Source organism: Patella vulgata, chromosome 1 (genome assembly GCF_932274485.2).
Source record: "Patella vulgata chromosome 1, xgPatVulg1.2, whole genome shotgun sequence".
Lineage (NCBI taxonomy): Eukaryota > Metazoa > Mollusca > Gastropoda > Patellidae > Patella > Patella vulgata.
Genome location: NC_065879.2, coordinates 21,504,197 through 21,520,326, shown reverse-complemented (window position 1 = coordinate 21,520,326; position 16,130 = coordinate 21,504,197). Strand labels below are relative to the sequence as shown.

The following is a 16,130-nucleotide window of genomic DNA, read 5'->3' as shown; positions in this document are numbered from 1 at the left end:
CTACCTGTTCGCTAAGACTTCAATTTTAATCCCCCCCCCCCTATTGTTAATTGATCTACAGGTATAAGAAGTTGTGCTTTGACCTAATTAATCTCTTAATCGGTGCGTGTGACTAAATACTTAGTACGAGCGACAAATAATATTTATAACAAGCGAATTAAAATATTTAAAATATTTATTACAAGAGAATTAAAATATTTATTACAAGAGAATTAAAGTATTTATTTCAAGAGATTTAGACGTATTTCGCTCCATATATATCTTCATTTTCTATACAAGCACGAGTTAAGTACGAGCGACAAATAATATTTATAACAAGCGAATTAAAATATTTATTACAAGAGAATTAAAGTATTTATTTCAAGAGATTTAGACGTATTTCGCTCCATATATGTCTTCATTTTCTATACAAGCACGAGTTAAGGCCTTCAGACATAATCGCCATTTTGTTAATAGATACCTTGTCGTAGATGTATGTAAAACATGCACACTTTGATTTTCTATGACAAGATAGAAACAATATATAACGGAAATTGTTCATTTTTTTCTGTTTTATAATACTTAATACAACATAATTAAAGTATTTCTGATCGCTAGCGTTAGTAACTTCTGTAAACTACATGTTCAATAATAATCGACATAGTGTTAAGTTGTGGGTTGACCTACTTAAAGCTTAATCTCTTAGTTAATCGACAACTTGACCTGTATGTAGGACTACAATATTTGGAATGAAAAACATTCTCATATTCTATTAGAAAGTATTTAATAACGATGGTTATTAATCAATATTGATTCCCATATGAAGAACCAAATTTGGAATGAAAAACATTCCCATTTTCTATATATTCTATTTAATAGATAGAATTACAAAAAAATCACTTCAACTGGTTCAAGGGAGGTAACTCCATACAACGGGAATCAGACCGCTGACACTTGCGTTTTCGCTGTTTTGCGTGTAAACTTGGAATATTTTCCACTTTATTAATATATTTTGGCGAGGCGACAGGCGTATCTTTAAAAACTCATCTCCATTAATTATATTTGTGTGAAAAAAGTCAACTCCAAGGTTAAATTAGGCAATTTATCTTGTCCGCGCACATCAGGTTGAGTAAAAAATCAAATTTGCGCGCATCAACGACCGACTTGGGGCACGCAACCACCCTCCACCTACGGGGGGTGGACCAAAGCCCCACCCCACCCATACCCAATCCAAATTTTCCGACCTTCAGTCAAAAAAAAAAAAATCAAATTTTAGGACATGTCCAGAAAGGGGCGTGGCAATTTTTTTTTTTTTTCTGGGGCTGACCCCCTGAATGGATACCAACAATGCAATAGATAATTTATAATTTAATACAGTAGAATTATTTATTTATTTACAATTGTTATATACAAAGTCAATATGAGATGATATATACAAACGGTAATATAATACAAAATACAATTAAAGTTCCTATATTATAGCTACTTTCTTATATACAGCTAATAATATATTTGAAGTCTGTAGTGGAAAAGCGTCTGGTTGAAAGAGAGTGTGATGTTTCCCAGCACAAAAAGAACGTGCATAGGGAATTGTGGGATGTTATGATGGTTATGTTAATGTTAGAGGTGAGTGTTGATTACAGTGAATGAATAGCGGTAAAACAAACGGGTAAAACTTGAGTTAGTGTTTAAATGTTTTTAATGGATTTCTATTTTACTGTTGGACATATTTCAGTGGGTGTATAGGTATTTTATTTATATGACAGAGTGAGATAGTGCCATTTAACGAAAACGAAAGATGACTAAGATGTCAAGTTGTGACAACTTAAAGTAAATAGCGCGGTCTGTTTAGTCATATAGTAGAGTAATTAATATGGAAGCTTCATACAGGACGATAACTTGCCTTATACAGGAGAATTCGGTAAGGCAGAGTAGGCTGAAGCTTGGTGATTTCGATTTTATTTCCTTTTGTATAATATTGGTTTATCAATTAAGCCAAAATTTTCCAGAATTTATATGGGGTAGGCCTACAGGTGTTTGGTTATTTTCGCTTGTAGGCCTACATTCTTACTAAAAATTGCAATGAGTGCTCATATACGAAAGAAATATAAGAAGATGTCGATGGTTGTAGCTACTTATTATAGTAGCAAAGTCAATATTTCATGGGAGAAGTTGCAGAGTATAAATTCAGACATGACGACACAAACCTAGGCTTAAGGAGGGTCATAAGGTAGTGAAGACTCGAGCTTAAGAGAGTAATCTTTATTTTTGTTTTCTTTTTGTATAGAATTGGTATATAAGCTCTTGTGAAATATTGGTGGATAGAGGGTGTGTTCGGTTAGACCATATGATCGATAGGTATAGGTATATATCATGAATGTATTTAGATTTTATATTGTGTAGATGGATTGTATTGTTGTTGATTTTGAATTCTTTGGTGAGATGAATGTTGTTTATATGTGTAGTAATGGAACATTTATAGAATTTTAATTTGGGGAAATTCAGAAATAAATGATGGTAAGATTCAGTTGCTCGGTTACAATAGTGGCATTTATAGTTGATAGTATATATATTTCTGTATAGCATAATATCTTTTGTTAGTACTGCATTATTGATGATTGTATACATGAAATCCTTTTCTTTTTCAGATAAGGAGGAGCATTTATAGAGGTTTGTCCAGACTTTTGAAAAGTCAACATGAGGTAATTGTTTATTTATTTTTGGTTGTGTCTGTAATAAGTCAATTAGGGACCAGTATATGGCTTTAAGTTTTGTATTGTATGTATATTTGATGGATGATTTGAGGCTATTGTAAGTTTCTTTTATATCTATATATGATTGGGGGAGTTTTTCCGAGTGGGTATAATTATTGGATGCATATCTTGGCAGAGTATCCCTTGTAGTAAATCATAGCCAGTATATGTATAGGCCTAACCAGGGACTGTTGTTGTCTTTGATTGCTTTTACTATAAGTTGTTGTTGCATTGCCTGGATTTTTAGTCGAATGTTTGGCATTTTAAGGCCACCATTTTTATGCTCTAGGTTCAAGGTGTTTCGATTAATTGTTTCACTTTTATTTTCCCAGATGAAATTGTAGATTATTTTATTTATGTTTTTAATAATTGAGTTTGAGGGAGGAACTATCCTAGCAACAAACCATAGTTTGCTGAGTATATAGTATATATTAGTATAAACTCTGAAACACGAATGACAGCTAACTGTTCCTGCTTACTTATATACCTACAGGAATGGAACGATTTGGTTAATGTCAACTAATATTACATGATTAATCTAACACCCAAGCCGAGTACACACCAGCCAAGACGCCGACATCCTGTCGCAATTCAATTACAGGAAATGAGGGATTAGATAATGTGTTTGTTACAATTGAATTTTTATTTCTGAATAAATGTTACGTTTCACAGTTAAAATTCTAAAGTATGCAATTAATATTCCATAGCTTTAATCTATTGGTACATGTCATTAACTAATCTGTCTGTAATATCAATGAATCAATTTTATTTTAATTTAGCTTAAACATTCCCAACATATACAGTTTTGCATGATTACATGAACATATTTTGTATGAGTGATAGAAATAATTACGATTGTAATTGCATATACTTGTGAACTTTGAGATTTTTCCTATGGGAAATACACAAAATTATAAGCATGAATAAATATATGTTCTATACATTTGAATGAATACCGGTCTCAGATATTTATGTGTGAATTTGAACATGTGTTATACGTATGTGAAAATTGAATGTTTATTTCTGTTGAAATATTTCGTTTCACAAGGAAAATCCCAACTTATGTAATTAACATTCCATAGTTTTAATCCATTTTCATGTTTCTACGCACGAGTTATTTATCAACCATGAAATCGATCAATAAATCCATTTTAATTCAGTAAGAAACGTGACTCACGCGGCACAGTACATGCAGAAACATATTTATTAGAAATGAATATGATTGTATGAGAAATGAATACGATTGTAATTGCATATACTTGTCAACTATGAGATTTTTCCTATGGGAAATACACATAATAAGCATGACGAAATATATGTTCTAGACACATAGGCACCCTTCGTTGAAGGTGTTAACGGATTAACTTTGGGGATGGCTTCCTCTTTTCAAATTCAAAAAATATAAGTCTGAATACCGGTCTAAGATATTTATGGGTGAATTTGAACATGTGTTATACATGTGTGAAAATTGAATGTTCATTTCCCTTGAAATATTTCGTTTCATAAGGAAAATGCCAAAGTGCATTTAACATTCCATATGTTTAATCCGTTTTCATGTTTTACGCATGCATTATTTATCAACCATGAAATCGATCAATATATCTGGTTACATTACATTGATATTCAATAAGAAATTTGTTTATCCTGACGGGTATTTTACAATGATTATTAAACCTCGAATTATTTGTATTTAAAAATACTATTTTTTACATTTACTTTATTTGAATAAATATTGAGTAAAGCAATCATTATTTGAATAAATTTTGTTTTGATCAATCTTGTTGAATCCCTAAAGCAACAGTCTCGAATTTCTCTCTCAAGTCGGCTACTTAAGAAAACGTGTGTTGTGATTTCTTAATTAAATAGATATTGTAAAAATATCTTGTCAGTCTCATAAAAAAACACAAGCTCTGCTCAAATCTCGAAGGTTTCTAAAGCCGGCAATATATGTGTCTATTTAAGAGCGTTCCCATTCTTGTCCACCATATCACCTTTGGTGGAAGTGGACGTAAAAATCAAGGAACGAACAAGTTATCATTAAAGATGAAAATCGCCATTTTAGGCTCGTCACACGTCAATAAATTAGAAAAATTTTGTAGGGCAACGGCAACAGATTTAAGTGCCCATCAACTATTTTTTTATGGAAAGCCGGGGTACACAGCCGCAAACTACAGGCCGTCGGCCTTCGACGTATTTCCAGGCGTGGACATAATTTTCGTTTTTTTGGGGGGAAATGATATTTTTCCGTCGCTTGACACCAAGCTTATTGCAGAGACACTGTTGGCCATCCTCCGTAATCTCCATGTCCGCTACAACGTACCGGGGGTGTGGATCAACAGTTACCCACGGAAAGATCCAAGATACGGAGACTGGAGGATGAATCGGAGACAAACAGAAAAATTGAACAGAGAAATGAAACGTCGGCTGAGTGAATGTCGATACCTTTTTTATGGACTAACCTGCTTCTACCGAGAGCAAGACCTGAAAGAGTTTTTTTCGGAGAGTTTGTTGGATGGGGTACACTTGAATTCGTCGGAGATGTCCAAACTATGCTTGTACATGTCCTGGATTGTACATTTGATAGGAGAACGTTTTTACGACCATATGCCGATAAGTTTCACCAGCAACAAATTCGAGCGCTGTAAAGCTGCCCTGTTTGGTTGAACGACACCCTAAATAGGGTATCAAAAACAGTCCTTTTCAGGACTACCAAATTTGGAATGAAAAACATTTTCATATTCTATATATTCTATTATGAAAGATTTAATAAAATCAAATAACAACGGTTAAATACAGTTAATCCACATCGGTGCATGTGATAAAATCCAAATAATATATAAAATATTATCAGCCAGTACTTATTTTATTTATTTTTATATAATTAAGATACTAATATTGATTTCCATTTGTAGAAAATATATCAAGTACATCAATAGATATATCAAATCGCTATGTTTATTGAAGGAACACGCGTAGCCATAATATATACAGTTAATCCTCTTAGCAGACGACGCTCGTTAATCTAGAAAATGTAAGTAAAAGCATGTTTGTTCTATTACACTTAAAATACTTAGTACAAGAGAATTAAAATATTAATTACAAGAGAATTAAAATATCAATTACAAGAGAATTGTTAATTACAAGAGCATTAAAATATTAATTACAATTAGAAGTAGACGTGTTTCGGTCCATATATGTCGGCATTTTCTATACAAGAATGGATTAAGGACTTCATTATATTCGCCATTTTGTTACCTAATTAATATATACCTTGACGTATGTGTAGGTAAAAAAATATGCATATTTTGTCTTCTATTTATAAGATGGAAACAATATATAAAGGAAATTGGGTTTTTTTCTGTACTAAAAATACTTATTTCAAGTGAATTAAAGTATTAATGATCGCTGGCGTAAGAAAATGCCGTAAACTACATGTTGACTAAGACTTCAGTTATAATCGCCATATTGTTAGCACGTTAATTAATCTACAGGTAACAAAATCCAAGCAATATATAAAATATTATTAACCAGAAATTATTTCATTTTATTTTATATAAATAAAATACTGATATTGATTTCCATATGTAGAAACGCAAAAGTATATCAATAGATATATTAAATCGCTATGTTTATTGAAGAAACATGCGTAGCAGTAATATATACAGTTAATCCACTTAGCAGACGACGCTCGTTAATCGACAACTTGACCTCCTACAGTTCTAATTCCTGTATGTAGGTAAAATAAGTACAAACAAAGCTTTATTCTTCTATCGGCCTACTTAAAATGCTTAGTACAAGAGAATTAAAATATTTATTACAGGAGAATTTCGCTCTTCGATCGCCATCTTGAATTCTAGTGATTATTGATTGATTTAATCGTCTCACACAGCAGACGATATCCACGTTTTGGGTATAAACTTGGAATATTTTAAAATTTATACATATATTTGTTCATGGGGACAAGTGTATATCTCGGGTCAATATTTAGCCCACATGGCCACATAGCGAACAGAATACATTACGGGTGAGATTAAGGCAATTGTTTTAACCGGTTAAAGAGAGATAACTCCATTCATCAGACCTCCTGTATCTGGTGTAAACTTGGAAAATTTTCCAATTTTTCTGTATATTTTTGGACGTGGTAGCAGGTGTTTATATCAGGTATATTTATATTAAACATATTTTACCGCGCATAGAATCTCAAAGAAGAAATTACCAACTAACGATAATATTACAAAAATTCACGTTAAGAGAGATAACTGCATTCATTCGATATCACACCTGGAATCAGACTTCTGTACCTGGCGATTTCCCTGTTTGTGATGTAAACTTAAAATATTTTTGGACGTGGCCACAGGTGTTTATATCAGGTATATTTTGATTGAACATATTTTAGAGCGCATAGAATCTCAAAGACGAAATTACGGACTATACGATAATATTAATAAAAAAAATCATTAAGCGGTTAAAGGGAGACAACTCCACATAAGGAATCGGACCTCTGTCGCTTGCATTTTCCCTGTTTTGGGTGTAAACTTAAACTCGGAATATTTTCCACCAGTTTCTGAAACTTATCTACACGGCCTTACCCACTCATATCCGTACCCGTGACCCTACGGCACGACAAAAGAGCGAAATACTGAGAATGGGCAAAGACTGCTTGTCACATTCTCGATAAAAGACGTTTTTACGTCCATTAAAGTCCCATACACTGGATGGACGGCGAATGGGCACTCCAAGTGTTAACTCTACAAGATGTCCAAGACTGGGTCGACGACGACGATTTACAAAAGATGATCGGTTCGGTATATTAGGTATACCGTGTGTTGACGCATATGACATGCATTAAATACCTATGCCGTAGTGATATTTGGACATTATTGTGCTCATGGACTTTTTTTGTGTTCGCTATTCTTTGTTATTTGTTACTGTTTAAAAATCGTTGAATTCGTTAACAATTTTATTAACAATGAACTGTTAAATATCATAAATTAATGTTAATTTAAAAAAAAATGTTATACACATCTGGTCTGTTGTTTCTTGCCATGGGTACTGTAGTATAAAAGGGCAACTGTCCTAAAAAAGACATTGGCTATTGTGTTTGCTATTCTTTGTTATTTGTTACTGTTTAAAATTTTTGAATTCGTTAACAATTAACAACGAAATGTTAAATATATCGTAAATTAATGAAAAAAAAAGATGTTATACACATCTGGTCTGTTGTTTCTTGCCATGGGTACTAGGTATAAAAGGTCAGCGGTCCTGAAAGGGAAAATCTATTTCACCATGGACGTGTGATTCAAGCACCCCTTTACCATGTAAGTGAGCAGATCAAGGGGTGTAGGGAAAACGGTCTTTGTGCAGAAATTTCTCCAAATGTCGCTTTTTGATACTCCCCCCTGAATGCATCGTTTGGTAATTTGGACGAAGGGCCCCAATGTTTAGTCGTGGGTGATTTGATGGGAGAAGACAACGACACGTTAGAACGTTGGTTCACCAAGAAAAGTCATCATAGGAATGTGACCGTGATTTACTATGTGGAAAACCTGTTTGATATCGATTTAAATGCTCACTATGAGGTCATCTTCAAAAATCCTCGCGATGACTCCTATATGGGCCTGACAAGGTCCCGTGTACACATTGGCGTGCACGTAAAAGATCCCTTGACAGTTGGAATTCGATATAAGAGTAGGCCGTAGTGCCGCTGTCCGGGCAAAATTTCCCTCATAGCACACTGTAGGACGTTAAACCCCATTTCATTTCATTTCCGACAAAAGTGTCCGGGACAAGGTCAATTTATGCAACAAGCCTTTGCTGATGCCAGAGTACCCCTTGCAGCTATTTACTGATCGATCTGAAACCAGACACGCCCGGTGAACTACGTCTTCCTATTCGTACCTTACCCGAAGAAGAACCGTCCCATGTCTTTGTGAAAAAGGTATAAAAAGGCTTTGAGATGTCCACCTTTCTAATATAAGCATGACTCGTGTGAAGAACGCCGTTCGTCTTCATCAACATCCCCGACTATCCCGTGTTAGATTTCTACTGCCTGCCTGGTAAGGACACAATTCATTTGGCGCCACACCAACAGAACCGGAAGGACTCAACCGACAGCGCAATGTGAGTGCCTCTACCAATCTAGCTCGTACAATGTGCCACGCCGTCATCAGATTCCAGTGACAGACGATGACGCCCGCTCTACGTCTCGATGACGATATACTGTCGTCAGACGTCGCCCAGCACCCTGCCAATCACAACGCCAGGAATTGAAGGAATGAGGAGATTTATTAACGGTTTGAAACAACTGTCACCCGAAATGGCGTATGAACAGTTGGCCAAGAGTATCGGGATGACCAAACATGGATTGTTGAAATGGTACAAGTTGGCTGCCGAACATTTGCTGAAAGAAAATGCACGACTCTTGCACAAACGATGGGTAGAGCGAAATCAAGAGGGGCTACAACAACTGATCATTCTTGTCTGGGTTTGCGAGTCTGTCCCACCACCGGTCGGACGTCACACCCCGTAGATTTGTATCTAGATCAAGCATTAGATGACCACAGCCACGAGGACGCCGAAAAAGTATTGGACTGGTTTATGGATGAGCAGCTACAACAGGTACAAGTCCCATGTCTTCTTCAGCATCTGTCCGACCTAGTTGTGGTAAACTAAAAATAATAAAGAGGAACCGCGATTAAAAGAGGAATCTAGGAAATACGTTCTTTCGTTTTTTAATACGCTAGAATTCAGAGATATTCCGTGCTTTTTTTTCATCGCAATTCAACTGTGAAGGATTCTTTTATGTGCCCGCCAATGTGTACACAGGAGCTTGTTTTTTGTCCCACCTACACAACTAGACACTGTACTTTGCCAGACCCCTTTGTCGATAAGGAGAAACCACGCTGCAAAATCTCGGGGAACTTTCTCGACTAACACCAGGATCAGTGTATATAATCATAGTATTAAGAGGAATATGGCCGATAAGACAACATGACACCACGACAACCCGACAACCCGATAACCTGACAACACGACATTGCTACGCGACATTACAACATTATTAATGTCGACACCTCGACCATAGTAAGAAAAAATTACGGTCTATAAGATGAAATTACGACAATTACCGTAAGCGGTTAACGAGAGACAACTGCATTTAAGCGTGATCAGAAGTGGAATTAGATGGCTGCAGTGGCACGAAGCTGGCCACTAAGCAGTCGTCGTCGCTCTCACTGACGTCTATCGGTACAGGTGTCCGGGCTCAGGAAGGACTAAGGAGCCGCAGATTTGGAGAAAGGGGGGCCCTCGGCATCCGGTGTTGGGGGGGAATCAGGGCTGGGGGCGATCACAATATTGCCGCATCAGAGTCAATTCCTGTTGAGTCTAAACCACGCTGTTGAGTTTGGCTCACGATTGGCTTTGTCGGGCAAGAGCGCAGGTATAGCCTAGATGGGCCTGACTTGTGGTGCAAGTGAAATACCGCTACTGCGTATCTCGTTCCTACTGATACTGAAATTTAATGAAAACTAAAATTAAAATACAAAAAAAAATATTGTCAATGGAGGTAGACTGATTGCGTCTTTTAAAACATTCAAAACATAATAGGCATGAACAAAATTTTGAGAAAAAAAAAATCGGATTTTTTTTTTGGGGGGGGGAGCTATTTGTAAAACGAACATCGTAATGACCTTGACCTTCCTTCATCGGCGCTCACTTGGTCCAAAACCGCACACAGAAGACCAGGCTCCCGGTTACCTATTTAGGGTGTTTTCCGGTATTTAGGATCTTTTCCGGTATTTAGTGTTTTCCGGTGTTTTCCGGTTGTTTACCGGTATATAGTATGGCCCCTCATCTTGTGGAAATTCTAAAGAGAAAATGCGATAATCTTAGAAGCGTCTCGTTACCAGTGGAACGTGTTTATTCCATTGGCATCCAGGCCATACCACGAGGAGGTAGCTTCTACATGGCCCGAGAATATAACTTCCGGTGTTTTCGCACTAGTCACAATACCTCTTAATAGTAACTTTTAATAGTGAGGACGTGTGATAACACCAGATGCTATATTAAAAAAAAACAAAAAAAAAACGGAAGAAATAATTCCATACTAGCGACATATTCTAAACAATCCTACCCAGACGCATTGGAAAAAATTCCGGAATAAAAAATATTAGTGACATCATTACAATTCATTACAATTACAAGGTCCTATCCCAATTGATCGCGTTCTGTCGGTACTCCAGGCGCACCTGAAAAAAAAAATATTAGAATTTATATATATCAAGATTCCCGTGGCACTCAAGGTCTGATCGAAGCGTCGATTATTTGGTCCGGTTGCGTTCTGTCGGTACTCCAGGCGAACCTGAAAAAAAAACGGAAGAAAATTATTAGCATGCGTAATTTATAAATCAAGGTTCCCGGGGCACACAAGGTCTGATCCCAATTAACCACGTTATGGTTCCTGGAAAGCGTCGATTTCTTGGTCCGACCGATCCCAATTGGTCGCGTTCTGTAGGTACTCCAGGCGCACCTGATCCCACGACTGTGGGGAATGCATGTCCATCAACTACTTAAGATCAGTTAATTGCAATGGACGCGTTTCTTGTCCGAGTTTGGCCATGGTTTGGTTAGTGACGTACTGAAACGCGTAACCAGCTATCTTCCCATATTGACTCCAGCCAGCGAACTTCTCCTGGATTAATGGGTTGGCACTCTTGGCATCCGCCAATTTAATATGTGGAAAAGTGTCCACAAAATGCCTACCGCGGGCTTTGTGCTGTGCCTCGCGCCATTTTGACGTCAGATTTTTCAGCGTTTTCGACTTTTTCTCTACGGGAACTTGACTGTAATAATCCTTAACCTTGAACACGGCCTCGGCCATGGCCCTGGTAGGCACGGACCCGTAGGGACCAACAGGATATGCCTCAAAAAGGGCCTCCTGCAACAACTTGATAATCTGATCAAGTGACAACATATCCGACCCAACGGAAGATGCGGAAGGGAAGGAACAGACCGGCAATAGGGACGGGCATCGTTCTAACTCGGGGGGAGGGGGAGTAGCAGTGCCCGACGAGCTACCATCACAATAACCAGCCTCCGGCGGAGGGGGCGCGCGTCGTTCTAACTCGGGTGGGCTAGCACCAGAAGTACTAGCCCCCGAATTCACAACACGGAGGTCGCCGCCAGTCATGACCCCAGAGGAAGTAGCCGGCTGCTTTTTACTGTCCCTGCCCTCAATAATGTTTCCCAATGCGGCGAATGCGGCCTCATTGGGTCCCATTGCCGTGCACGATTGAACGTGCTCATGGTTAATCCCATCCTCTTTGCTCTTTAACTGGGCGACGTGGCGGCAAGTAGTGGTATTAATATCGGTTAAGCCGTATCTTAGTCTAAACTGTGTTATGTTATTGGCCACACTCACGTATTCCGTTTGGGAGCCCCATTGACGGAAGAACGTGTTAGAACATTTCGTCTTGGGGTCGTCCTTCTGTCGGAACCTCTTCAAATAGAAGTCCATCAAGGAGTACAAATCAGCCGGGATCACAATCGTGCCTGCGGAGTGAGGGTTTATCAACAGAAGAAACACGTCTTCTCCGTGCGAATTCACGCGTGTCTTTGCGTTATAAAATTCTCGTAGGGTTAGACCCTCGGTCACTCCCACCCTTTGAATACCATGCAGCTGAAGTTTGACAAACAAGTATCTCGTTATAAAAATATAATCACTCATATTGTCATTTCTAACACCGCTGCGAGCCAGTTTGTCACGAATCGTTTTCAATCGATCGTTGATTTCAACGTTTCGCGCCAGCTCTTCCCTCATCTGATTAATATCATATTTGACCACTTCGGTCTGTAATTGGATTTGCCGCTGCGTGTTTGCGACGGCTATCCTACTATAGTTGTTCTTAACCATCACCGCCATGCCTTCCAGCATTATCTTGGCGTGTTCCTTAAAACCCGGGTCGGAAACATGGTAATTGCAGCTAGTTAATAAATATGTCAAATAAAGTTTAACCGATTGCAGCTCATTTTTCATGGCTGTCGGCTGCAGGCCGTATCCATTTCCCGTGCCATCGAGATCGTGCGCAAGCCTATCGTAATAATTATTGAATGTATCCTGTTGATACAGACACTTCGGGTCTGCGCTACTCGTACCCATTTCATGGGTCTTTTGGATGAAATGGAGTAATTTTGAAATCTGGTTTACCTTATTTGTTACACTTCTTTCTTTCTTTCCGGCCTTACATAGCATTAAATGCGAGAAAAATGAATATAAGTGGGGATCGCCCTTGTCGGCCTCTGTGGTCCAGGCTATTCTTTCTGCCAATCCAGCATCCTTTCGCATCGCACGGATACGACCAACCAAAGTGTGCCCCCTATAGGTATCACCCCTCAACAAATACCTTGTTTCGACGTCGTCTTCAGACTCGCTTTCAGTCTCACTATCGCTGCTATCAGACACAAGTGGGCGAGCTTGCCTGGGCCGAAGGGCTATCTCTGGACTACTCTCCACATCGGGAGTAGCCGCAACATTGTCGTTGTCGTTGGCTTCGGGAACATCGGTCGGAGTCACCGCAAGTTCGTCTGACTGGGCCTCTGCTTCCACCAGTGGGTTCAAGACACCCCGGGCAAGCGTAAAAGGGTTCTGTTGCCTAACCATTGCAACGGGCCAAAGACCGTTAACTATCACCTCGATACCTGTTGCCTCTAATATTTTCTGCACTTGGGGGAAACTTACCCAGCCATCATCACCGGGCACCAGTTGCAAAATATCCGTCAGACGAATCCTGGGATTAATTGAGTACTGGCGCGCGGCAATGTCGCGGGATATACCTAACGCATCTTCCTTACTCTTATCATGAACACTTGTCAAATGCCTAACAATATACACAAAGGGCTTGAAACAAACAGGGCATTGCTTAGCATGTCTACCAGACATTTTGGATATATAACCTATTCAAATGTGAATATTTAATGTAATCTGACTATATTAAATCACACTTATTACCAAATGAATACTTTAAGATAAGCAGTGTATATTTAATGTAATCGGATTATAATAAAATTTCACCCCTACTTTGAAATAACATACAAGTACATAAAATATAATAATAATATAATAAGAAAATATAATAGAAAAATCTAAACTTAGCCGACTCTCAACCTTAACCTATATTCAACACAAGTTTATCGCGAATGACAAACCCCGATTCCTGCTTACCTTATATACCTACAGGAATGGAACGGTTTGTATAATGCCAACTAATATTACAAGATTAATCTAACGCCTAAGCCAACTTCACACCAGCAAAGATGGCGTCATGCTGTCGCAAATCAATTACAGGTATCAGATAAAATTTATTTTTCTGCATTCACACCAAATATGTTTATTGAATTTCAAAAGAGGAAGCCATCCCTACAGTTAATCCGTTAAGGCTTTCGTAGAAGGGCGACAATATGTCTAGAACATATATTTCTTCATGTGTATTTCCCATAGGAAAAATCTGAAAGTTGACAAATATACGCAATTACAATCGTATTTATTTGTGAAACAAACTATGTTAAAATTAAATGTTTATTTCTGTTGAAATATTTCATTTCACGAGTATGCAATTAACATACAGTATTTAATAAACAATTATTAATGAATATTGATTTCCATGTGAAGAACGTAATTCTATATATTTTATTATGAAATCGCTATGATATATACAGTTAATCCTGTTAATCGGTTATTAGCAGACGACGCCCACTAAGACTTCAATTATAACCCGCCATATTCGTAATCAATCTACAGGTTTGACCCACTTAATCCCATTAATCGGTGCATTTGTCAAAATCGAAGAATATATAACCAAAATACCAAAGTATTTCCGATCGCTAGCGTTAGTAACTTCTGTAAACTACCTGTTCGCTAAGACTTCAATTTTAATCCCCCCCCCCCCTATTGTTAATTGATCTACAGGTATAAGAAGTTGTGCTTTGACCTAATTAATCTCTTAATCGGTGCGTGTGACTAAATACTTAGTACGAGCGACAAATAATATTTATAACAAGCGAATTAAAATATTTATTACAAGAGAATTAAAATATTTATTACAAGAGAATTAAAGTATTTATTTCAAGAGATTTAGACGTATTTCGCTCCATATATATCTTCATTTTCTATACAAGCACGAGTTAAGGCCTTCAGACATAATCGCCATTTTGTTAATAGATATCTTGTCGTAGATGTATGTAAAACATGCACACTTTGATTTTCTATGACAAGATAGAAACAATATATAACGGAAATTGTTCATTTTTTTCTGTTTTATAATACTTAATACAACATAATTAAAGTATTTCTGATCGCTAGCGTTAGTAACTGCTGTAAACTACATGTTCAATAATAATCGACATAGTGTTAAGTTGTGGGTTGACCTACTTAAAGCTTAATCTCGGTGGAAGCGGACGTAAAATACAACTAACACTAACTAAACTTAATCGACAACTTGACCTGTATGTAGGACTACAATATTTGGAATGAAAAACATTCTTATATTCTATTAGAAAGTATTTAATAACCATGGTTATTAATCAATATTGATTCCCATATGAAGAACCAAATTTGGAATGAAAAACATTCCCATTTTCTATATATTCTATTTAATAGATAGAATTACAAAAAAATCACTTTAACTGGTTCAAGGGAGGTAACTCCATACAACGGGAATCAGACCGCTGACACTTGCGTTTTCGCTGTTTTGCGTGTAAACTTGGAATATTTTCCACTTTATTAATATATTTTGGCGAGGCGACAGGCGTATCTTTAAAAACTCATCTCCATTAATTATATTTGTGTGAAAAAAGTCAACTCCAAGGTTAAATTAGGCAATTTATCTTGTCCGCGCACATCAGGTTGAGTAAAAAATCAAATTTGCGCGCATCAACGACCGACTTGGGGCACGCAACCACCCTCCACCTACGGGGGGTGGACCAAAGCCCCACCCCACCCATACCCAATCCAAATTTTCCGACCTTCAGTCAAAAAAAAAATAATCAAATTTTAGGACATGTCCAGAAAGGGGCGTGGCATTTTTTTTTTTTTTTCTGGGGCTGACCCCCTGAATGGATACCAACAATGCAATAGATAATTTATAATTTAATACAGTAGAATTATTTATTTATTTACAATTGTTATATACAAAGTCAATATGAGATGATATATACAAACGGTAATATAATACAAAATACAATTAAAGTTCCTATATTTTAGCTACTTTCTTATATACAACTAAAAATATATTTGAAGTCTGTAGTGGAAAAGCGTCTGGTTGAAAGAGAGTGTGATGTTTCCCAGCACAAAAAGAACGTGCATAGGGAATTGTGGGATGTTATGATGGTTATGTTAATGTTAGA

General features: G+C 37.3%; 1 long non-coding RNA gene across 1 annotated transcript; it reads left to right on the top strand.

Annotated features, from left to right (window-relative positions):
• Positions 1-1,826: 1,826 nt before the first annotated feature.
• On the top strand, positions 1,827-3,341 carry LOC130014049 (uncharacterized). The gene is made up of 3 exons (XR_008789008.1): positions 1,827-2,343; positions 2,628-2,681; positions 3,226-3,341. It is a non-coding gene; the product is annotated as an uncharacterized LOC130014049 (long non-coding RNA).
• Positions 3,342-16,130: the final 12,789 nt, after the last annotated feature.